This window comes from Medicago sativa, chromosome 3 (genome assembly GCF_051527215.1).
Source record: "Medicago sativa cultivar Bolivia chromosome 3, Bolivia_mono, whole genome shotgun sequence".
NCBI lineage: Eukaryota > Viridiplantae > Streptophyta > Magnoliopsida > Fabales > Fabaceae > Medicago > Medicago sativa.
In genome coordinates this window covers 69787936-69812778 of record NC_140751.1, presented here as the reverse complement: position 1 = coordinate 69812778, position 24843 = coordinate 69787936, and the positions used below count along the sequence as shown (strand labels likewise).

Sequence of the window (24843 nt, the reverse complement as noted above, 5' to 3'; positions counted from 1 at the left end):
AGTGGAGGAACTGGGAGGCGGCAGACACAACTTCACGTTTTTGGGAGGCTGCTGTTTCTCTCATGGAAGGAAGAAGATGATGATGAGATGAAATTAGGGTTTCTTGGGCTTGGGTTAGCTTGCTGGACTATATTAATATTGGTCTTTGACTTGGGTTAATAAAATTGGACTATTTTTGATAAATCCAGACCATATTTTACTTAATGGTTGTTTCTCTTGAATGGTGGTGCTAAAGTTGGAATAAAAATAAGATCTTTGACAATTTAAAATATAAATTTATCATTTTTATTTTATCTACATTTTAAAATACTAATTGTTATTTTTTGTTTATGTTGTTAATAAATTATGCTTGTCAAAGTTGAATTTTATTTATGATATCAATATTTTTAATCATTTTTTTGTTTATTTAATTATTATTTTTCATAATGTATCAATTAATATATTAGAACGTACCGAAGCGTACCGAAGCTCTATACTCCTATACGTACCGAATTCTTCTCATGTAGCGTACCGCGAACCCGTACCGGTACCGCGTACCAGGGCGAATCGCGAATTATGTGACTATGCTCTGTACGTTTGAGGATTCTTGAGCACATCTTGTGCCTGAGTATCCTTTTGTGTTTCTAATATACTGCATTTTTGCTTGTTCAGAAAGAAAAAAACTATACAATCTCATAACATGACTTAAAAGCAAATGTTCAAACCTAATTTACTTCTTATGATTCTAGCACTTTATATAACTATTCTTCCACTGTATATTCTTGCACTAAAGGGAGAAAACCGTTAATCAACGTTCAAAATCATCAACATATAAAAGTTTAAAATCATGAAAATGCACATCTCGGATTTTACAAAACTTTGGATATGAACGGAAGTTGCCACATGTATAAGCATCTTTTATGTCTCCTTTCGCAACTTATAAAAGTTGTAAACAATTATCCCAGCTCATGAAATTAACCTCGTGTTCATTGTTTCTGAATTTAATAAGGGAAACATTATCAATATTATAATTGTCATTGTCCTTAACCGCACAATTTCCGGATCGATGGATCATGCAAAACCATTCATTTTGTCTATAAATTGCTGCATGCAAGAAAGAACTAATGCAATACTACAAGGCTAACTAAACTCATAAGTAAGAAATAAACAGTTGTTGCTGGTTCTTTCTTTTGATCAAACAATGGCTTCTATTAAACTTGCTCCTTTCGCTGCTGTCTTCTTACTTGCTGCATTCTGTATGTATTCTTTTTAATCAACATGCATTCTTTTTGTATTTTAACCATCTTTGTCGTATGATGCATTTCTGTTTATAAATATTTTCGAGCTCATTAGAAATTAGCTTGGTCACTAATTTTCCTTTCATTTAACAATAGTATGTGTATGTTGTTCAAACTTTAATTTGCTTTGTGATTTACAGTAATGATCAAGGTACCTATAATTTAGGTGGTCAAGGTATTTGTCTCCCATATGATTCTATTAAAAAGATGGTTGAAGAAAATCCTAACTTATGCCAAACTCATACTGATTGCACAAAGAAGGGTAGTGGAAATTATTGTGCTCGTCGTCCTAATTCAAATATCAAATATGGCTTCTGTTTTGCCTCTGTCACTGAAGCAGAAGACGCATTCAAGATGACCATTACCTCTAAATTCAAGAAAGACTTCTTGAAGATGCTTGGCACCACCGCTTAATTAATATTGATATGTCAAAAAAAGCCTATGATGATGCATGCTAAGATATTAAGCATCTATGTATTACTTTAAATAAATAGGCTTTGTTTCCGATTAATCGATTGGATCTTATTGGGATCTTGCAGAGTCCCTCCTTCATTTTAAATAGCATAAACAAAAACATATCTTATATAGTACTATAGACAATCAGGTTGACATAAGTGAAAGTACCAACAAGCGTTTGTGAAAATAAAATAATATAAATGTATACAAAATACAATAAAATCAAATCAAAACTGAAATTGATATTTACAAAAAATATATATATTTATAAACTAAAAAAACTCTAATCAAAGTTGTCGTTGCTTTGTTAAAGATATCATCAATCATCGAGAATGGCGCCAAAAACTTGATTACAAATTTGGCAAGTGCACTAAATCATTCAAGTAATATAGTAGTAGGTGTATCGCCTCCACAAGGATTGTTGTTTTTGACTCAATATCTACTAAACTTATATTCAAAAGAGTAAATTGGGGGATTAGCATCATCTGCATAATCGTCAGAATTTATTTCTCTCATCTCTCAGAATAACTACTCCTCTCACTTGATACATCATCTCTCTCTCTCTCTCTCTCTCTCTCTCTCTCTCTCTCTCTATATATATATATATATATATATATATATATATATATATATACATATACAGTGGCGTATCCAGGACCCTGAGTCAGGGGGTGCAAATTTTTTAGCTTCATTAATTAATATTTAAGTTATTATTAATATTATATATAATATATATGCGAGTTACCAAATTTTGATCTAGTAATTTTTCTTAGGATTTAATTAACATGAGTCGATAATGTAACATGATTTTCCACATTCATATAATTCAAGTATTTATCACTAGCACCTCTCGAATAAAAAAGTATTTATCACTATGAATTCAAAAGAGTATTATTTACATTATATACAATTAGTCGTAATCATATGGTTTAAAATCAAAAGAAAAGAATAAAAATATAACCAGGAATTACAGAGTTTAAATATTTTGTTTTTATACTAGTTTACATTTTATTTGTATTTAATATCAAATGCATTTGTTCTAAAAAAAAAAATCAAATGCAATGGATAAGTAATTGATGTAGTATTAGCCTTAGAGATTAGTTCTATACCCATGCTTTGCGCTTTTGGCTTTTATAGAAAAACAAAAGTCTACCAAATTAACGACCAGCAAAAGTCCACTTATGAGATAATTAACAACATTTAACAGCAATAAAAGTAAAAAATGACTAGAATGATATTTCTAAGTACGCCAATATATCTCATAGGCGTCAGTCTTCCTCACTCTTGGATGTGAGGTGCAAAGCGAAAATCCAGGGTGTGCAAATAGCAATATAAATAGAAATATAGGTGCAAATAGCAAAATTCCAGGGTGTGCAGGTGCACACCCTCAACTGCACCTGGATCCGCCCCTATATATATATATATATATATATATATATATATATATATATATATATATATATATATATATATATATATAAAAGTTGTTCTTGATGCTCAGAAATATAGATTAAAGGTGCAAGATATTACACAAAGTTAAAAGATTTTATGTATAAACTGAGAAAAGATTACAAGGCGGAAGCAAAGCGTGCCTCAACCAAACAACAAGGATTCCTTATAAAGGAAAAAAGGTTCACTATTTGAACCGGTAAAAGGCGACCTAAACAATCGGTTGCTGGTTAAAAACGACAAAACAACATTATTGCAGAAGCCGGGTGCTCATTGGGCCCCATCGTCACTTTCACAATAATTACAACAATACAAACAACTTTAACAAAGTTGTCAAAAAGAAAAGGAAAAAGAAAAAGCTAAAGCTAAAGTTGATTACGACTAAAGCAAAAGCTGAAAAGGACCATTTGTCCACCAAAAGATTCTTCAAAATTATTGCTAATTGCCAGCTTGCAAAGATAACCAATCACTTTCCTTTGTTAGCAATTATTTCGATCATTGAGTCCCAAATATCTTCCACCGTTGGGTCTGGTTGTGATTCACCAGGAAGAACTTCTTCATCTTCATCTTGTTCTTTGGAGGATACAGACATACTATCCTCTGGGAAAGAACAGAAAAACTGATCCTTCATGAAATCAAGAACTCTGACCTTAATTTGATCATTAGTTTCTTGAGGATATTTCCTCTGAAAATAAGTTTTAACTTCATTCATAGAAAAGCTCTGAGTGTTGGAGGTTTTAACACCCTTGGCTTTTTCAGATGCAATGGAAGCATTAATTTTTTCAGATATAATTTTTATATCGTCTGAACTCATATTAGTCCAAAATTTATAAAAGAAATTTCTTTGTAAAATAGGAACATTAAACCTATCTTTAGAGATGGTAATATTCCATCTCCAGATCCATGGGATTTGAAATTTACAAAAGAAAAGACAAGGACATTGCCCTGTGATGAGTTTACTGGATGCAACCTTTTCAATTAAAGGGCTAGTATTACACCAAGAAGTATACAAATTTTGTGTTTCAGAAGGTAGAATTTCTAAAGATGGACCAAATTTTTGCCACCATGAGAAAAACCAATTTGGAATATGTTTTTCAACAATTTCTGGATTAACTGAAAAGAACCAAGAATGCTTGTTCTTGGGGTTTTGATAATAAAAGGTTTGGGTAAAAGCATTGATATAATCCCAATAATTGAAATTTACGGAATTACCTTGACCATCTATAATAGCCTTTTCATGGTTTGGGCTAATACCCCAGTCCTTTGGTAACAAAATTTTGTTAATATGACATTTTGAAAAACTTATAAAGTCTTTAACATTACCATTATGGTGATTATGAGTAATGGTAACTGATCCTGATCCGATCAAAAGCATTTCAAGATGTAGTCTGGATTTTCCAGCCATACCAGGGTATCCTCTGGTGTCTAAGTACCTGTCTTTAACAGACCAACCATCACTATTATTTAGTGAAAGATCTTCATCATCAATATACATGATGGTTTCCACAATAGGATTTTCAAAGTACTCTTGGGAAGATTCTTCCTGAGTTGCTTGTTTGTAAGATATCATCTTACCTTTTACAGAGGAGGAAGAGGCTTCTTCTTTCTCTTTTTTCACATTAGAAAAATTTGGTCTTCCTTTGTTGTATTGGACCACTGACCAGTCCCCGATTACAGGAACATTGTTTGCTGATGGTTCTTGGGGCAACATATTATTGCTCCCTTGGATACCTCGACCACGACCATATTGGCCACGACCTCCTCTCCCCCTATAAGGGGTTGTCATATCCCTGCAAAAATTCACGGGTTAAGAAATCAGCAAGAGAGTTATTTTCCCCTTTTATGTATTGAATATCAAATTCAAAAGCCGATAATTGAGCTTGCCAGTTAGCAAAAATTTGTTTTGCTACAAGATTCTTAACATCCTTTTCAATAATAGGTTTTGCCGAACTACAATCAATTCTAAGCAAAAACTTTTGATTAAGTAAATCACTCTGAAATTTAGAGATGCATTTAATAATAGAAAGCATTTCTTTCTTAACCGTCGAATACTTGGTCTGAGTAGGATTCCACTTTCCAGAAGTAAATCTGACTAACACTTCTTTATTAGAAGTAGGGTTAAGTTGTTTAAGAATTCCCCCATAACCCAAATTGGAAGCATCAGTTTCAACAATTTTAAAATAATTAGGATTAGCTAGAGAAAGACAAGGCAAATTTTTGACTTTACTCTTAATCTTGCGAACAGCATGAGTATGTTCATCTGTCCAGGGCTTGGGTTTTGATTTTAACCTGTTATACAGAATAGCTGTATCTTTAGATAAATACTCATAGTAGTCAGACACATAATTAAGACTTCCTAAAAATCTTTGTAATTGAGTTTTATCCAGGATAATATCTGGAAATTTGGAAGCGAAATCAATACTTCTATCAATAGGAATAATAGTTCCCTTATCAATGTTATGACCCAGAAATCTAACTTTAGTCTGGAAAAGTTTCATTTTGGGCGCAGAGACAACAAGCCCACTTCTTTTAACTACTTCTTTGAAGATTTTAAGATGTTTAACATGTTGATCTATAGTTTTTGAAAAGACTAAAACATCATCAATGTAAACAATAATAAATTCTGAGTATTTCTCAAAAATGTCATTCATAATTTTTTGAAATTCTGATGGCGCATTTTTCAAACCAAAAGCCATCACAAGCCATTCAAACTGTCCAAACGGAACAGTGAAAGCAGTTTTATATCTATCAGATTCCTTAATTTGGATCTGCCAATAACCAGATTTCATATCAAATTTAGAAAAGATAGTCGCATTAACTAATCTATCTAACAAATCTTTTTTGTTTGGAATAGGATACCTAATCCATTTTAGGACCTTATTAAGAGGTTTATAATTAATCACTAGTCTAGGAACACCACGTTCCTTCTCTGCCGCGTTATCAACATAAAAGGCAGTACAACTCCAAGGAGATTTAGATTTTCTAATTAAACCTTTGTCAAGAAGAGATTGAATCTCTTTTCTACACAAATTTTGATAGTTATCATTCATTTGTGCCGGTCTGGCCTTGGTAGGAATTTGACTTTCATTAAATTCATCAATGTAAGGAAGAGAAACCATATGTTTCTTTCTATCCCAAAAAGCATTGGGAAGGTCATTACAAACTTCATTATTGAATTGAAGCTCTAAAGACTTAATTTGTCTTTGTATATCAGCTTTTTTTAACCGTTCTTCTATATTAAGAAGATTTATTTCTTCTTTAAGAAAACATATTTGTTTTTCTTTTTTACTAAGAATATCCTTAACTTCATTAAGCATCCTAGTATGGGGATTAGTGATAAACTCAAAAGTAATTTCTTGATTATCAATCAGAGTAGTAATTCCCTTTTGATCAATATTCTTGATGGGCATAATATTATGCAAAAAAGGAGTTCCTAATATAACTCTATGCGTTAAATTTTTTACCAAAATAAAATTAGTTGGTAAACAAATATTTTGGTTGCAAATATAAGCATTAGAAAGTTTATAATTAACTTGAAGTTTATCTCCTCCAGCTTGGGTTAGAGATTGAGTGGTTTTGGAAAAATATTTTGTAGGAATAATTCCTTCTTGAATGCAGTTCAAATCTGCACCACTATCAACCAAAGCAATTTCATTTTTAAGAATATACTCTTTATTAATAACTAAAGTAATTTTCACAAACCATTTTTGTGAAGTAACTCTTTGAAGAGTGTTTAAAAAAGTATTTTCTGATTTTTCTTCGGAAGTAGAAGGTTTAGAATTTTCAATTTTAGAAATATCCTGAGTAATTTCCTCAATCTTTAAAGTTTCTAATTTAGAAATTCTGTGAGATAAAGTATTATTGTCTCTTTTTATTTGAGATATCTCAGTTTTTAGGAGATTAATTTCTCTTCTCAAATCATTAGTAGAAATGGGTGTTTCTCTAATATTAGTTTCACGAAATCTAGATAAGACTTCACTAATATTATACGGTGCCTCAATAATTTGAGGTCCTTTGTCCTTATTAGAACCATCTTTGATAAGAAATTCTAACATTTTTCTCTTCAGATTATTATCTGAAATACTATCAATGACTTTTAAAGCTTCATCATGCTCAGCAGTTAGAACATTCAAACCATTCATTTCGACTATATTTTTCCAATAGTCTATCTCCTCATTGCAGGGACAATCTGACTCCGAACTGTTATCAGAATCGTTATCAGTGGTAGAATCATTAATTTGATTTATAACTTCATTATTATCTTCTGATTCATTATCAGAATATTTAAATAGGACTTTCTCTAATTGAGAACGAAGGTTATCATCTTCAATATCATTAAGCTGTTTCTTAGTCCAGCATTGAGTGGCATAATGACCACTTTTGCCACACTTATGGCAAGTAATATTTTTTGAAAACTTATCAGCTTTCCTTTTATTTTTAGCGCTAGGAAAATTTTCCCTAGTCTTTCCTTTAGAGAAATTTTCTCTATGTTTTTTCTTATTAGAAGACTTATGAGACTTTTTTCTCTTAATTTGAGAAGTATCATTAGAAGAACTAATTTTCTTCTTATTCTTTTTATCCATAGTAGGTTTTCCTAAATCAAAGGCAAATTGTTCACAAAATTCACCTAATTGGTGTTTTTCGGTTAATTTTTGCTTTTTAAGCTGATTTTTTAACTTTATGTCATTACACAAAGAAAGACCTTCTTGAATACAAGTATTAGAAATTTGACCATAAGTTAGGTTTGGGTAATTTATATTTATCCCATCATTTTTATTTCTCAAAGATTGCCTAACTTTCTCGGCAAACAGGTGAGGTAATCCATCAACAAATTTGGCTTTCCAATGACTACTATCAGGGTCTTCAATCATAAAAACTCTGGATAAAAAGGTATCTTTATACCATCTAAAATGTGTCAAAGAAGGACAACGTAAATTTTGTAAAAGAGTGCAAATACGCTCTCCAACAGGTATTCTAGTACCAACAAAATTGTTTATTATAGAAAGACTTAAGGTATAAACCGCGTCTTCTTCGTTAGTATTAGTCACAGATCCTGTGGCTTCATCTTTAACAATTTTTTTATGAGAAAGAATTTCTTCTCTTTGGGCAGCTGTGAGATACGCATCCCACCAACCTCTAAGTTGACCGACAAAACCCACGGTTATAAAACTAGCAATATTTCTATCGGTATTACCTTGTTTCTTACAAATAGTAGAATACATGAGCATTTTTTGAATGACAATAACAATTTGTCTATCATTAAGACCGTCAATATTCCATTCATAAATGGATCTACCCGAGTACGAGGTTTGAATAATGTCATCATTTTCTTCAAAAAGCAAATCATGCGGCGAGGGTCTATCGTAATAGATTTTATCAACTCCTCTTTTAGTATAAACAGTATTAATTTCAGCCTTTTCATTAAGACTGAAGTCATTGAACATACTAGTAAGTTCATCAACATTTTCAAATTCTTTGTTGCTTGATTCGCTATCTGAATCTTCGTCTTTAGAAATAACATTAAGATTTAATTTCTTAAGTTTCTCTTGCAAAGTATTCAAAAATTCATTCGAATTATCATCAATTTTGAAATTCTCAATTTTAGTGGGAGGCTGAATAATAGGAGATTCACTAATTTGGTCATAAAAACCTTTTGACTCCGAAGTTGAAGCTGAAGGAATATCCTTTTTCTCAAAATGGTCAATAATAATTTTTTGATTGTTTATATTTTTCTCAACCAAAAATTTTAAAAAAGCGATATCTTTATCTAAAGATAAAAGCTGGTCTCCTATCCGGGTTAGATAAGCATTAGAAAAATTTTGAGCTTTGATTATAGAGTTTAACTCATTAAGGCTATTAAGGGTATTTCCTACCTTAGATCCTATATTAGTGTGCGAATACGCAACGGCTTCAACGTTAGTTCCCAAAGTTAAACTTTCTTCCGGCGGAAAAGGGGATTGAATGGGATCGTTACGTCCAATAATATACCAAGATCTGGATTTTAGAGTACAAATTTCTTTTTCAGTTTGACTGAGAAAATAGGTTATAAACCATTCAACAAATCTGATGAACTCTTGAGTTATGCTAAGATGTTTATAGTAATCATTTTTAATTTTTTCTCTTTCCCAATCTGGGATTTCTCTGAAAAACCATTTTCGAAAATCAGAATATTTTTCCATCATAAATTCATCATTTATGAATTTCCTCCAAAGACTATTAGGTGTAAGGTCCATTAAAAGTCTGATTGAGTTGGGGAGGTTTTTCCTTCTTTTTGGCTGTTATTAGCCTCATAAACTCCATAAGGAATTTTGTTGTCACTCATCATTATATGTTCAACAGTTTCAGCTTCTTCTTTAGTTCTGGATGTAGAAGCTTCAGAAAAAGATTTCCTAGATAAATTACTAGGAACCGAATAAAATCTATTTGAAGAATATCTTGAGGATATGCTTCTCGGAATAGTACAAATTCTTTGAGGAGTAAATCTTATTTCAACATCTCCATCAGTGGTTTGAACAATTTGTTCTATTTGATTATTAATAATAGGTTCAGGTTCAACCACTTGAGGTAAATTCCAATTTTCTGGAAAATTTAATTCTTCCCATTTTATCAACCTATTAGTTGCAATTTTGGAAGTTAATAAATTAGTTTGAACCAAAGCTGTGGTTCCAGGAAAACTTATTTGTTTTGCCTTAGGATTTAAAGTATTTAACACCTTAAAATAAATTCTGTAACAAACAGCCATAATTTGACTTCCTGCTTGGAAATCATAACCATGCGTATGAATATTCATTTGTAAGGATTTAAACAGATTTTTATCTGAAAGCGATAGGCTTAAGTTTGGCGCTACGTCAAAATAAACAGTGCCATGACAAAGGCTGGTTTCAATAACAGCAGCTAGGGATTGTTTAAAATTTTTACATCTACCATCTCTGACATAGGCCATAATACTGGTATTTAATCCAAGCAAAGTTAAAGGTTTAATTGCAATTTGAATTAACCCAACATGCATATATTTATACTCTTTGAAGGATTCTAAATCCTTTTTGCATAACATAAATATGTCTTGAGAATCTTTTGAGATTCTAACATTCTGTTCAATGGTCTTAACAGCCATCCTAGACTTAAAGTCGAATATCCCAAAATTATAAATTTCCTTTTTAGGAACAGCGGGTATAACCCATTTATTTAAATTTTCCAAATTGTTTGGGAATTCGACCAACTCTTGGTTGGTGGTAAGATCATTCTGATCTGGTTCTTCCATGAAGAAAACAAAGGGCGAACAGCGTTATGACATAGTTGATTAACAAAGTAAAGTAAAGTATCTTAACTTTCTCATGATCATAGTAACAAGAAGTTTAGACTTAAAAAACTTTTATAAAAGTCTCTAAACCTATCAACCCGCAGGGATAGAAGAGCAAAAACTCTCAGCGAGACATCGAACGCAGTAATCTGACAAAAATTCTCATTTAAAACAGACATCACATATCTCTAACTCCCTCCCCGGGAAAAAACGAGATTTTTGTCTGAAACAAGAATCACCAGATCCGTCCCAAAATTCTTTTATGTCTGAAATAAAAGTTATTATGATCATGACAATGTTTTAATACTTAACTACTAAGTTAAAAACTAAGTCATAACAACAGTTTAGCCTCTAATTGTCATACAATTAGAGTTTAGGAGAAGAGGTACCTGGACTCAAAACGGATATATATATATATATATATATATATATATATATATATATATATATATATATATATATATATATATATATATATATATATAGGGCATATCACATGAGAATGGTAATCTTATGTGAGAATAATGAGAATACTTATCAACCATTAGATTAAAATAGATGGTCCAGATTAAAAGCTTTATTTTAAATGACACATGTGCCTTTCCACATCTCATCCAATCTCTTGAACCCTTCATCTTCTTCCCTTCTCCAATCTACAAACATCTGTAAAATTTGTTAACGTCAAACAAGAACAAAGTCTGCAAATCACTTGCCATAATCTTGAAAAAAAATACAATCACCTAGCCACCGCTAATTTCTTTCACACCATTTAACGTTGAAGGTGATTTCAATGAGTTTAATTAATTTAAAAACTTAATTTCTTTCAGACCATCAACATTGAAGAAATAAAAATAAAAGGGGAATCTTTGTTGATTTTCTTAATCACGTAGTAATTTTGTTGATTTCAATAAAAAACAATGTGTTGATTGCAATTTGAGAGAAGAGAACCGTGACTTGACATTATAGAATATAGAGAAACTACATGGTGGATAGCTATGGAGTCCGATGGAGAATTTAATATTGGAAACCCCTTCAATCATGTTTTTTGTAAGTCAGAAAATTGAAGGAGCATCCCGTAGATTGGAGAAGAAACAGAGATTAGAATCTCATCGAGAAAGGAGGTGAACACTTCAAGAGATTGGATGAGATGTGGAAAGGCCCATGTGTAATTTAAAATAAAGCTTTTAATCTAGACCATCTATTTTAATCTAATGGTTGATAAGTATTCTCATCATTCTCACATAAGATTACCATTCTCATGTGATATGGCCTGTATATATATATATATATATATATATATATATATATATATATATATATATATATATATATATATATATATATATATATATATATCAAACATGGGATATCATGGCTCCAATGGGTTCGTAGGAAGACCCGCCCCTGACTATACAATCTCTCTCTCTCATAACATGACTTAAAAGTAAATGTTCAAACCTAATTTACTTCTTATGATTCTTGCACTTTATATAGATATGCAATATAACTATTCTTGCACTATATATTCTTGCACTAAAGGAGAATACCGTTCAGAATCATCAAAAGGCACATCTCGGATTTTTTTTTTTCTTACAAAAGTTTGGATAGATGGAAGTTGAGACATGTATAAGCATCTTTTATGTCTCCTTTCCCAACATATAAAAGTTGTAAACAATTATCCCAGCTCATGTGTATTGTACAATTTTCTGAATTTAATAATAAGCAATGCTAAAAAAAACATCAAGAATAAAAAGCAACCAATCACAATGCACTATTTGCCACAATTCAAGGAGGTGTGGCTGAAAAATAGGAAATGGACAAATAAATCATGCAATTAAAATTTGCCACATGTGTCTTGAAAAATTCTTGATGCTATTTTTCTAGATAAATAGCATTTTCCTTTAATAATATAGCGATTATTAAATTAACCTCGTGTTAATTGTTTCTGAATTTAATAAGGGAAACATTATTAATATTATAATTCTCATTGTTCTTAACCTACACCACCAGGTGAACAACCCCTGCAGTTTGAGATATGTATGACATTGGGTTGGACTTTGGAGGTTTGAAGTGTAAAGAAAATATTAGATGTAAACACACTTTAAAGTGTATGCAATATTTGGTTGCTATATGGGTCAACTTTGTGTCATTTTCGGTCAGAATATTGTTATGCTGAATGATTTTAATGAAAAGGAGATTTAGTTGCTGATTGTGAAAAAAGGGTAGCAATTGGTGGTAAGGAGATATAGGGAAATGTTAATCATGATATCTTAGTAAGTAGTTTAGATGACATGGATGAATATTTTTGGTTGCGATATAAATGTTTTTGGTGTTGGACGGTGAATAACCAACACAAGAATAAAATCAGCGTAGTGGAGATGATGATGTTGCGATGGATGTGTGGTAAGACTAAACGAGATATGATTAAAAAAGAAAATATTAGAGAGAGTTGGGTAGCACTTATACTAGAAAAGATGGTGGAAAATATGCTTGGGTGGTTTGGGCATGTTGAGAGAAGACCTGTAGATTTTGTAAGGAGAATAGATCAGATGGAGGATAGTAAGATCCCTAGAGACATAGGAAAACCTAGAAAAACTATAAGAGAAACTATTAGGAAAAACTATAAAAGAAACTATAATTTTCATTGTCCTTAACCACGCAATTTCCGGATCCATGGATCATGCAAGAGCATTAATTTTGTCCATAAATTGATGCATGCAAGAAATGAATCAATGCAATACCAAGCTGAGCTCATTATTAACAAACAAACAATACTGTAGCTGGTTCTTTCTTTTGATCAAACAATGGCTTCTGTTAAGCTTGCTCCTTTCGCTGCTGTCTTCTTACTTGCTGCATTCTGTATGTATTTTTTAACCTATACCATGCATTTCTATTGATATTTTAAAACTCATGAGAAATTAATCTATAATATGGTAGTATCCACTCTATCCTAAATAATGATTTATTTAGTATATGTTACAATTTTAATTAAATTTGCCATTTACAGTAATGTTCCCGATGAAGAAAGTAGAAGCACAAGATTGTATGAGTGGTTGCTTTTTAATAACGGGTTTTACATGTCCTGGCGGTTGTCAATGCTACCCTGCAAAGTCCTTACGCAGGTGGATGCGCTCCTCGTCCAGCATCTTCTGTAGATCTAAAGAAGATGGTTGAAGAACATCCTAACTTATGTTGGTCTACTGCTGAATGCACAAAGAAAGGTAGTGGAAATTTTTGTGGTCGTTATAATATCTTCTGATATCAAATATGGCTGGTGTTTTGCCTCTATCTCTGAAGCAGAAGACGCATTCTTCAAGACTCCCTCTAACCCTAAATTCTCAAAAGACTTCTTGAAGATGTTTGACATCGTTTAATATTGATATATGTCAAAATAAAAAGCCAACCATGCTAGATATTATACATCTACGTACTACTTTAAATAAATAGTCTTTGCAAGTTGTGAATCATTCATTACTCGTTTCTTGCTTTAATTCTTCCATTGTTTAAAATTCATTTTGATATGTATGTCGTGAGATATAGAAACAATGTAATGTAATGGCAATCCACATCGTTATAAAACATGATATAGATGTATTGAAAGGGAGAAAACACAAAGATTATTGATAAGAATTAGGTGTCTTACATCAATGAGCTTATTTAAATTATTTATTTGCCACAAGTTAGTCATTTAACATACCAATATTTGTGATTCAAAAAATAGGTAGTCATTTAACATTTTTTTTTTAACAAATTGGTCATAAAATGTTTGCACCGTTAGCTTTTTCCAACGAACCTCATTAAAAAATGTTTGTATCCACAGAGAATTTTAATTCAAAATTTGTATTTGAAATTTTGGCGCTTATTGGAGAGATATCCTACCTGATGTCTTGGACAACAGGTTCGAGAAGTATGATGTTCTAGAGAACAGGTACGACAATGTAGCACAATAAACAATAAACAAGTAAAGTGTAAGAAAGAAAGAACACAGGAGATTTGGTAACCCTTTTCGGTGCAACTTCACATACATCCCGAGGCATCCATGCTAAGAAAGGAAATCCACTCTTATATTATTGGTTCGTAGTCTTATGTGAAGAAACTTTGTTCACTGCCTTGACACCTAATCACTACCGGTGTATTTCTACCACTATCCCATCTTATTTTCTCTTCAACCACTATCCCAATGACTAGTTCAATATCACGATTACAATCAAAATAGGAGAACAACTCCAATAAACAAAATCAACTCTTGCAAGATGCACTGGAGCGGCTTACAAATAACAAAGTACAACTCAACTAAACAAATCAACTCTATGCATCAGAGTGATACAGAGAGGTACACAAATAGTAAAGACAAGACATGAAACTCTAAGACTCTTTCTCAATATGATGACTTTGATCACAACTCAACTAAAACAAACCATATTTGTGCTTTGATAATCAATTGCAGCAGACAGAGAGGTATACAAAATAAAGCACAAAGTTTAACAATGAAACCCTAATAATATCTTTTTGTAATCATGATTTCGTCAATAGAAATTAGGGTTTGAGCCTCCATAAATAGCCAGAGAATGCATAGGTTTTTTCTTCAATCGGGGATAAACAAACCAGTTGAATAAAACGTATTTTCAGCCACAATATTTTAGGAACCAAATAAATTATTTCCTAAAATGTTTAGGACATTTGCTTCAGAAGCACGGCATAACAAACTGAAAAGAGCAAGCTGAATTTAAATCATGAGTTACATGCATCGTTTATGCATAAATATTTTTTGTCAAGTAGTTTAGTGGCTAAAATTTAATAAATAAATGGAAAAACAATGATATAGATGTATTGGAAGGGAGAAAACACAAAGATTGGTGATAATAATTAGGTCAAATACATCTTTTGGTCCCTTAAGTTTGACAAAATATCATATTAGTCCTTTAAGTTTTTAAGTTTTAAATAGGTCATTTAAGTTGTTAATTTATTACATTTTTACCTTTTTAGGAACTATTTGAAACTTTAAAAACTTCAAATAGGTGCATTAAATTAACAACTTAAATGACCTATTAATTGAACTTAAAAAACTTAAAGGACTAATATGGTATTCTTGTCAAACTTAAATAACCAAGAATGGTATTTGACCTAATAATTATTGGGGTAATAGTCACTTTGGTCCCTGAAATTGTAATGAGTAGTCAAAATAATCCTTCAATGTATCAAAACTTTAAAGTAGTCCCTGATTGTGCATTTTGTTAGTCAAAATAGTCCTTAACGTTAAAATATTTCATTAATATTGTCAGATTAGTCCTCCAATACACTTACTTATTGTCATATTAGTCCTTATAAGTACATATTTATTGTCATTTTAGTCCCTATATGAAAAAAGTTATTGTGAACATTGAGAGGTTATTTTAGTGTCAAGGACTATTTTGACTAACATAATGCACAATCATGGACTATTTTGAAATTTTGATACAATGAAGGACTAAAATGACTAATCATTATATATTCAGGGACTAAAGTGATCATTACCCCCAATAATTATTTATATATCATTTAGAGTAAATTACACTCCCCTCCCCTCAAAGATGCTTGAATTACACTTCTCTCCCCTCTTATGTTAAAATATACACTCTCCTCCCCTCTTATTCAAAAAACATATTAGAAAATATTTCACTCCCCTCCCTTGAGAGAAGCTTGAATTACATTCTCCTCCCCTCTTAAGTTAAAATCTACGCTTTAGTTCCTCAATATTATTTTTTTATTTCTAATAATCTAACACATTTCGAAAACAAATAGTTCGCGGGTCTATTTTCATATAACCAAATTTGAATACTTATTTTTTCATTTTTTTTCTTCACAATTTCAACATAAGAGGGAAGGGTAGTGTAATTCAAGCATCTTTGAGGGGAGAGAAGTGTAATTTACTCTATCATTTAACATACAAATATTTGACATTAAAAAAAGTTAGTCATTTAAGTTTTTTTTTTTAATAAATTGATGATAAAATGTTTGCACCGTTAGCTTTTTTCCAACCAACCCCCATTAAAAAATTGTGTCCATTTTGAAGCTGATGTGGCAAGTGCACCTAGAGTTTTGAATTAAAACTTTTAATTCAAAATTTGTATTTTTTAATAAAAATGAAATATCACAAATAAAAATCGATATAGTTAAATTATTTAGATACTTTAATCTCATTCGGGCCTGTGTGCACATGATAGGATAGAGATAAGATATGATAAGAGACGGAATAACGATATGATATGATAGTGACCTGATAACATTTATCATTTCACATGTTTGGTGCACACATGATAACAAACTTGATAATATTATTTTATCATTTACATGATAATATTATTTTATCATTTCATTAACATGCACATAATCCATAGCAAAAGCAAAATATAACTTGACAAAGCCTGAACCATTTTCTTTAAGAAGCAAATGCAAAAACAACAACACCATATCAATGTTATCCTTCGTTTTTATATTTTTTTACAAGAGTACAAGATATCAATATTATGAAGAGAGATGACACACCACCGCTACTCATCTCTAAAATATAAACAACAATTACGATGAGCTAAAGAAGGGGAAAACGAGAAAAAAAAACACCACGCCAAAGCTGCAAATGAGAGGAATCAATTGAAATTGAAACGCAATAACAATATCAAGTTGAATCAATTGAAATATCTCATTAATCTTCAACTATTTTCATTCTCCTTAGGTTCCGGCTCCGTAAAGAGAAGGGTTGCCGGGAAAAGAAACGAGATTGGAGTTGGTTCCGGCAAAGGGAAAAATGGTTTAGAGACAGGTAGCAGTCAAAGAGAAACTGGAGAAAAGGAGGAGTAGATCACAGAGAGTGGGTCACAGAGATTATTAAAAATAAAAAGAGAGTGGGAGTCACTAGGAGTCGAAAGGTGTACGCGCGATTGTTTTTGCTATCCTATTCCTAACCCAACTAAAACAAAGGATTAAAATAATGAAGGATGAATATGATAGGATAAGCAATGGGATTATTTTATCTTTTCCTATTGGTGCACCAAACAAGAAATTGAAGTGGGATATGATAATTTTATCATATCATGTCTTCCTATCATGTGCACCAAACTGGCCTTTCAAGTTTATAAGTTGAATAAAATCAATAAATTGGAGAGAACATCATCATCATTTCAAGAACAAACAAATCAAATGAAGAAAAAAAAAATGTCAATCTACTAACGAGAGAAAGTTTTGGAAGAAAGAGTTCAATAAAAGGGTTGCAATTCTAAATTACGACAGAAATAAAATGTAAAATTCTTGAGTAGTCTACCTCCCTTCGAACGAGGAATCCTCTAAAATAAAATTGTTAATAAAAAAAAAAAGGAATATCCTCGAATGCATAAGAGATTTCTTTGTCTATGTATCATACCATTTGAGCTTTTAGGTCAAGACGTCACCTCGACAGTTATGCCACGATGTCTTTAAGCCTATATGTGAAAGATAGACTTCGGCAATCATGATATATTATATTAAGTATTTATTAGGAATCCTCATAGCCCAAATTTAAATCTAAGAATCACTAAAAAGTTCTGTTCAAATACAACTTGTGATAATCTTCTCATACGTACTACTCTTGTGTGATCTTGATACACAAAGCATCTCCTTTGATCGAAAGGGGAAGGTAATTTGTTGACTTGCACTGCACTTGAATTATTTATTCAAAACCTGCGCAAAAGAACGTGGTGGCGGAGGGGCTGGAGCTTTTACCGGCGATGAGAACGACACCATGCTGGGTCAGGAGCATTTAGAAGTCAATACGAGGCCAAACCTAATAGAGACGGAAACAGTCCAATTCAGAACACGAGAAGGACAGATTTGATGAAGGTTTCAATGGTGTTAGAGTAACAAGAGTCTACCTTTTGTGTTGCGAAAAGCATCAACGTAGTTGTGCTCTCTCACTTTTATCAAACACTATCACATAAACTGTTCGAAATCTCCTCTTATTAATATATGATCTTCAAACATGGAACTCCTCTTATTAATATATGATCTTCAAACTTGCCACTAAACAACGTCTAGTCTTCTCAACAAATCTGGAAAAAAATGCATTAATGATGAACTGCATGTTTACTTGTCTCGTCTCTTGAGACTTCCCTTTAAGCATAGTTGTTTTTGCCATTACTGAGCCAAGTTATGTATGTAGGAGCTTGTGTATAACATGACACGAAGTTATTTCTAGGATTCTAACTCTCATAGAGAGGGTTGTAAATTTTAAATTCTATGATCAATTTAAGTATATAAGAACTCACTAAGAGGTTATTACATGAATGTATAGGCCGCAAGTGCATGATTTCTATCACTTAATAAATTTTATCGATCTCATATGGACTGGTGTTGATCACTTAAAAGATTAAATTTTAAGATTTGTTTAATTTTAGAAAAGGATTTTTAGCAATATGATAAAACCGAAGCCTGTATACTCTAAATATGGAGACATACCTGTATCTTATACGTATCGGATATCGATACTCCGCAGATAGTCGCGGATACGTAACCACAGAGTATCGAAATTATAGGATACTTATAGGATACTCAAAAGATACACATACTTCACATATATGTATCCTGGAAAAAGATGTAGGGTAAAAAGTGAGACGTTGTGAAAATTCAATGGAGATGTATATGATTCAATTTAAGATATGAATGAGTATAACTATTTTTCGATTAACCGATTAAAAATTATGTTTTTTGTGGATGAAGGTAACGAGAGAGAGAGAGAGAGAGAGAGAGAGAGAGATTGAGAGAGAGAGTAGATTCAATCAATCAATATTAAACAAACTTTGTTTTGAGTTTTTTTATTGATTGATTTGTTGATATCCTAATATATAAATGAAAATAAAATATGATTTTTACTAAGACATTACATTTTTTATTTTGATCACATGTATAAGAATCTTTTATGTCTCCTTTCCCAACATATAAAAGTTGTAAACAATTATCCCAGCTCATGTATTGTACAATTTTCAGAATTTAATATAAAGATTATGAAATTAACCTCGTGTTGATTGTTTCTGAATTTAATAAGGGTAACATTATTAATATTATAATTCTCATTGTCCTTAACCGCGCAATTTTCGGATCGATGGATCATGCAAAAGCATTTATTTTGCCTATAAATTGATGCATATGCAAGAAATGAACCAATGCAATACAAGGCTAACTAAACTCATAAGTAAGAAATAAACAATTGTAGCTGCTTCTTTCTCTTGATCAAACAATGGCTATTGTTAAGCTCGCTCCTTTCGCTGCTGTCTTCTTACTTGCTGCATTCTGTATGTATTTAACCATCTTTTGATCAAACAATAGTTATATTAAGAAGTTTTTTTTTTTTTTTTTTTGAGGAAATTCTAGAAATTAATTTATTAAGTATATGTTTGAACTTCGAAGCCACAGCATATGAGGCATGTCTATGCTTGCATCTGTCTATGCTTGCGATTTTACGATTTTTGTTTTTGCTATTGCCTTTCGATCTGAAGCAAAATCCCGATTCAACTACTAAAATATTCAAATTACCGACAAAACTTTTTTTCACTAAATTTAGCGATGGAAGTGATCATGAATATCACTTTTTTCCTCTCAAAAATTGATCACTAAATGTTTTTCTTCTAAAAATGATATGTGTAATGTTGTTCAAATTTAATTACAGTTATGTTCCCGGTGAAGAAAGTAGAAGCTGATTGTACGGGTGATTGCTACCTGCACACTTGTGGCAGTCTGGATTGTACTTGCTACTTTAGTGGTGTAGGATTATTTGAATGCGGCCCTAAGACTTCTTTTACTGATATTAAGAAGATGGTTGCTGAACATTCTAAGTTATGTTGGTCTCATGGTGAATGCACAATGAAGGGTAGTGGGAATTATTGTGCTCGTTTTCCTTATTCTGATATCAAATATGGCCTTTGTTTTGCCTCTATATCTGAAGCAGCAGACATGTTCTTCAAGACAAAAGGCTTCTCCAAGATGCCTGTTACCACCGCTTAATATCAATATGCCATGCTTCTATGTACTACTTTAAATAAATAGTCTTTGTTTCCGACTAATCAATTGGATTTTTGGATATTCATCCAAATTTCAATGATGTATGTGTATGGGGGTGGCCCTTTAAGATATGGTGTTACTCGTTTTCCAAGTAATGTTATGACTCAGTCATTATACTCGTTTTCCAATTTTCCAAATATATTGTTGCCTTTGTTTCTACATTTTGAAACATAGAAACAATGTTACGCAACAACAATCCATATCGTTATAAAACATGATAGACGTACTAAAATTGAGAAAACACCAAGATTGGTGATATATATTTGGTTAAATATATACATCATTCAGTTTTTAAGTTATTTATTTATAACAAAATAGTTCTTTAAAAAAATTGGAACGTATAGGTTCTAAATTAATTACGCAACAGCTAATGCCCATAAGAAATGTAGGTTGTAGTTGTCAATTCACAATCGAACTTCTCTTGGATGAAATGTCGGCCAATTATAATGTGTTTTGTCTTGTTATGTTGAACATGATTATGTGCAATACTAATGTCTGATTTAAACAAGAGTCGTCTCTGTGTAGTGGCTTGAAGTAGATCTTCGACCACTCAGTGAACTTGTATAATCAGCATCAGCGTAAACCTCCATAGGTAGACTTCCACCTCTTTTAAACAAGAGTCGTCTCTGTATAGTGGCTTTGAGATATTGTAGAACATGGTCTACATGTTGCATGTGTCTCACTCACACATTATGCATGAATTGGCTCACCATACTCACTGCATATGTCAAATTCGGTCTAATGTGTGTCAAATAAATCAACACTTCCCACTAATTTTTGATACTGACTCTTGTCAACTTTGGAACTTTCCTCCTCAAAACTCATCCTGTGAGTGTGCTCAATGAGAACACTTGCAAGTTTGCATCCATGATTTCATGTTTCCTGCAAAAGATCAAGCACATACTTCCTTTGAGAGATAAAAATGTCGTGCTTTGAGTAGGCTACCTCAATTGCCAAGAAATACTTGAGTTATCCAAGGTATTTCTATTAGACCAAAATTGGTTAATAGAACAAAACCCTTTAAGTGTTGATGATAACAAAGCAATGTACGAAGCATATCTGATAACATTTAGGATTCTCTAAATGTGTGTTTAAATGTGCGTGAAATTCCTAGTACAACTGAGGTGCTGCCTCAGCACCAAGTCAAAACTCTAGACCAAGTCAAAGCTCTGTACGAGAAGTCAAAACTCCGCACTACCAGGCCAAAGCTATGGACTCATGCTGCTTTCTACGCCAAGTTTTTTGAAGCTCTAGACCTTGATGTTTTATTGAAATATTTTTCTCTAATAAAAGAACATGAAATTGTTTGAAATAAATATCAGAAATTGTTTGTTCAACACTTCAACTTATTTTATAATAACTAGCATTCAGACAGGCACTTTGTGACTGTCTGTCCGCTCTTTTTATCACGCTAATGCGTATAAATAATGAATAGTGCTTTTTATACAATTTTGATTAAAATATTAGGTCTAGATGATATATATTTTTCACTTCATAAGGAAACAAACTATACTGATCTTTATAATGATACAAACAATAAAACAAATAAAAATTCTTATCTTTTTGGATTACACCAACATAAGAACATTTTTTTTACAACATGATAACATTCTTATAGTCAAATTTATTTAATGGTAAAATTGGAATTGAAAAAGTCAACTGAAAACCATGTATTTTCTTCGTGTATAGTATAGATAATCATTACTATATAAAATCGATACAGTGTTTAAAATTAATCAATAGGAGATGGTGAAGTTCCAACCATTAGCTACTACTGCATTACATTTTAAGATATTGATGTCACGTTGGCAATGTTTGATTTTTTTTTTTTTTTTATGTAAACGAAATAGCATAGACACCATCTAAAACTCACGTACAACAATGAGTCTCCGATTTAAACCTAAATGAAGGTGTCAAATCTAATAATATTGATATTGTTGTTGAGTTAGGTCTTTCGGACCACATCACCAACCTTTATATATGTCTACAATATTTACATTATTTGGCTAATTTTTTGTGACATTAAATCACGAGTTATAGTAGTAGTCAAATACTTGTACAGAGTTTGTATTTCCTTTAGTTTTAGTCTAAGCATCTTTTATCTTTTATGTCTCCTCTCCCAACATCTAGAAGTTGTAAACAGTTATCCTAACCCTTGTATTCTACTGGGGATGCTTATTTACTTAACCTCGTGTGCCTTGCTTCTGAATTGAACAATAATAGTACTACATATCGGTGCATCCGGCAATATATTATTACAAACATGTCTAATTAACCACGCAATTTTCTCTTTTAGGCCGAATGCGGTACCGTGTGCTTAGGTGGTTGGGGTGGGAGACCGTTTAACCTTCACATTTAGAGAGTCTTCTTAGTATTATGTTAGACTTAGGTAGTGAGTGTGGGGGGTAAGAGAAGCTAGGATTCTTATTAGTATGGAAAACTGTTGTGTGGTCATTTTAGAAATCCGAAGTGAAGGGAAATCATGATCAGAAAGGCATCGGAAATTTAAATTTTCATTTCCATTTCCATGGATCATCACGAATTTGACATGAACCAGTGAAAATGTTTGTTACTGTTTACCGGTGTTTTTGGTAAACAAGAAGACATATTTTGGTTATTACAAGCACGATCAAACTAGAAATCCTAGGACATGTTGTGCAATGTTTTTCCAGAAAGTGTATGAACATTCATCAATATTCATAGGTTGCTTTATGAACAAGACGAATTTGCGTATGAAAATAATTGTCTCTCGACAGAGAAAAGTAAAGGAAATGCAAGTAAAAGACTTGAAAGTTTAAAACGCATAAACTTAAAGAAAATGTAAATTGCATTGCATTAATGTAAAGGTGGTTCGACAAATCAGATTACATACATTCTGTATAATTAATTTCTCTAGACGTTGGTACTTCGAGTGCTAGAATTCTTAAGTGATTTGTGACCCGTTTTTCCTATGAAAAACTCTTATTTATACATAGAAAAATAACTGTAAAAAGCTGAACTGCCACGAGCTGCACTTTCTCTCATCGAAAACCACATGTCTCCCACGTCTTCAATAAGAGAACCCCCTAAGTTTGTAAAAGTATCGATTTTGACTCCCTTTTAAAAAAAATATCAAAAGTGATCCCCCATGTTTAGGGAAATATGCTCTTTTGACCCTCTAACATAAGGGAAATATGCTCTTTTGTCCCCTTATCTTAAAAAAGTTACGATTATGGGCCCTGTTTTGGGACATGTGGCGTCTTCTCAGCAACTTTGCAACGTTTATGGGTCAAAATTGCTTTTTTTGGTTAGAGGGCCAAAATCGCAACTTTTTAAAAGTTAAGGTGTCAAAAATGCACTTAAGCCAAAATAAAAACTAAATGAAAAAACAACATAGGCAAGAGTTGAATCTAGCACATTATGCTTGGCAAAAACCTTCCCACCGCTACAACACGCCACACAATTGTTATTGAAGTGCACAAAGTTTGTGCACTCTTTTTTTCCTTCACATTGGAATTTTGTTCCATTGGGTTTTCCTTATAAGGTTTTTATCGAGGCAGATATATCATATACTGTACTCTGTTTCCTTCATGAAGATTTTTCCCATTGAGTTTTTTCTTAGTAAGGTGTTAATTAGGCATATCATCGACGGACGTCCAAAGGGGAGTATTATGAATATATTAATTAGTGGATGGTCATCCATTAACCTTCCACATACTTGTAACTCCCACTAGTAAGTGAATTTTATAATGTGATTATTTATTTACCTACTTGTGTCATATAAATAGCAATTATATTGCAATGTAAAGACACACTTTTAAAATAATACAATATACTTTCATGTTCTCTCTTTACCCCTTTCTCTTTATTCTATATATTTTACAATATCTTGCAATGCTTTAGATTAATTTCATAACAAAACCTGTTTTTGAAAATAGTAACATGTGTTCTAAAAACACAAGTTAATGAACCAAATAAAAAATATTCTCTTGGAATTTGTAAATTCAAATCCTAAAATAGAATTTAAATTTGTTTTTGTATAAAATTTATACTTTTAGATAACTAAACATATACCTCAATGAACACGTTAAGACCTCAATGAACACGTTAAGCATAGCTTTTATTTAAGAGATTATTAAATTAAACTCGTGTGCCTCGCTTATGATTTTTTTTTTGGTGGTGGCATTGGTGGTGGCAGGGATTTGAACCCCTAACCTTGCATATTTTATGCATTGTTCATACCAACTGAGCTAATACGAGGACCGCTTATGATATTAATAATGGAAACTTTATTAATATATGTTCAGTCATTATTAT

The 24843-nt window shown here is 31.9% G+C and overlaps 2 pseudogenes; both read left to right on the top strand.

The window, feature by feature from the left end:
- Window positions 1-1099: 1099 nt before the first annotated feature.
- LOC146939656 (albumin-1 pseudogene) overlaps window positions 1100-24843 on the top strand; it is an 89205-nt pseudogene continuing 65461 nt past the window's right edge.
- Window positions 19727-20490, top strand: LOC146939659 (albumin-1 pseudogene; annotated as a pseudogene).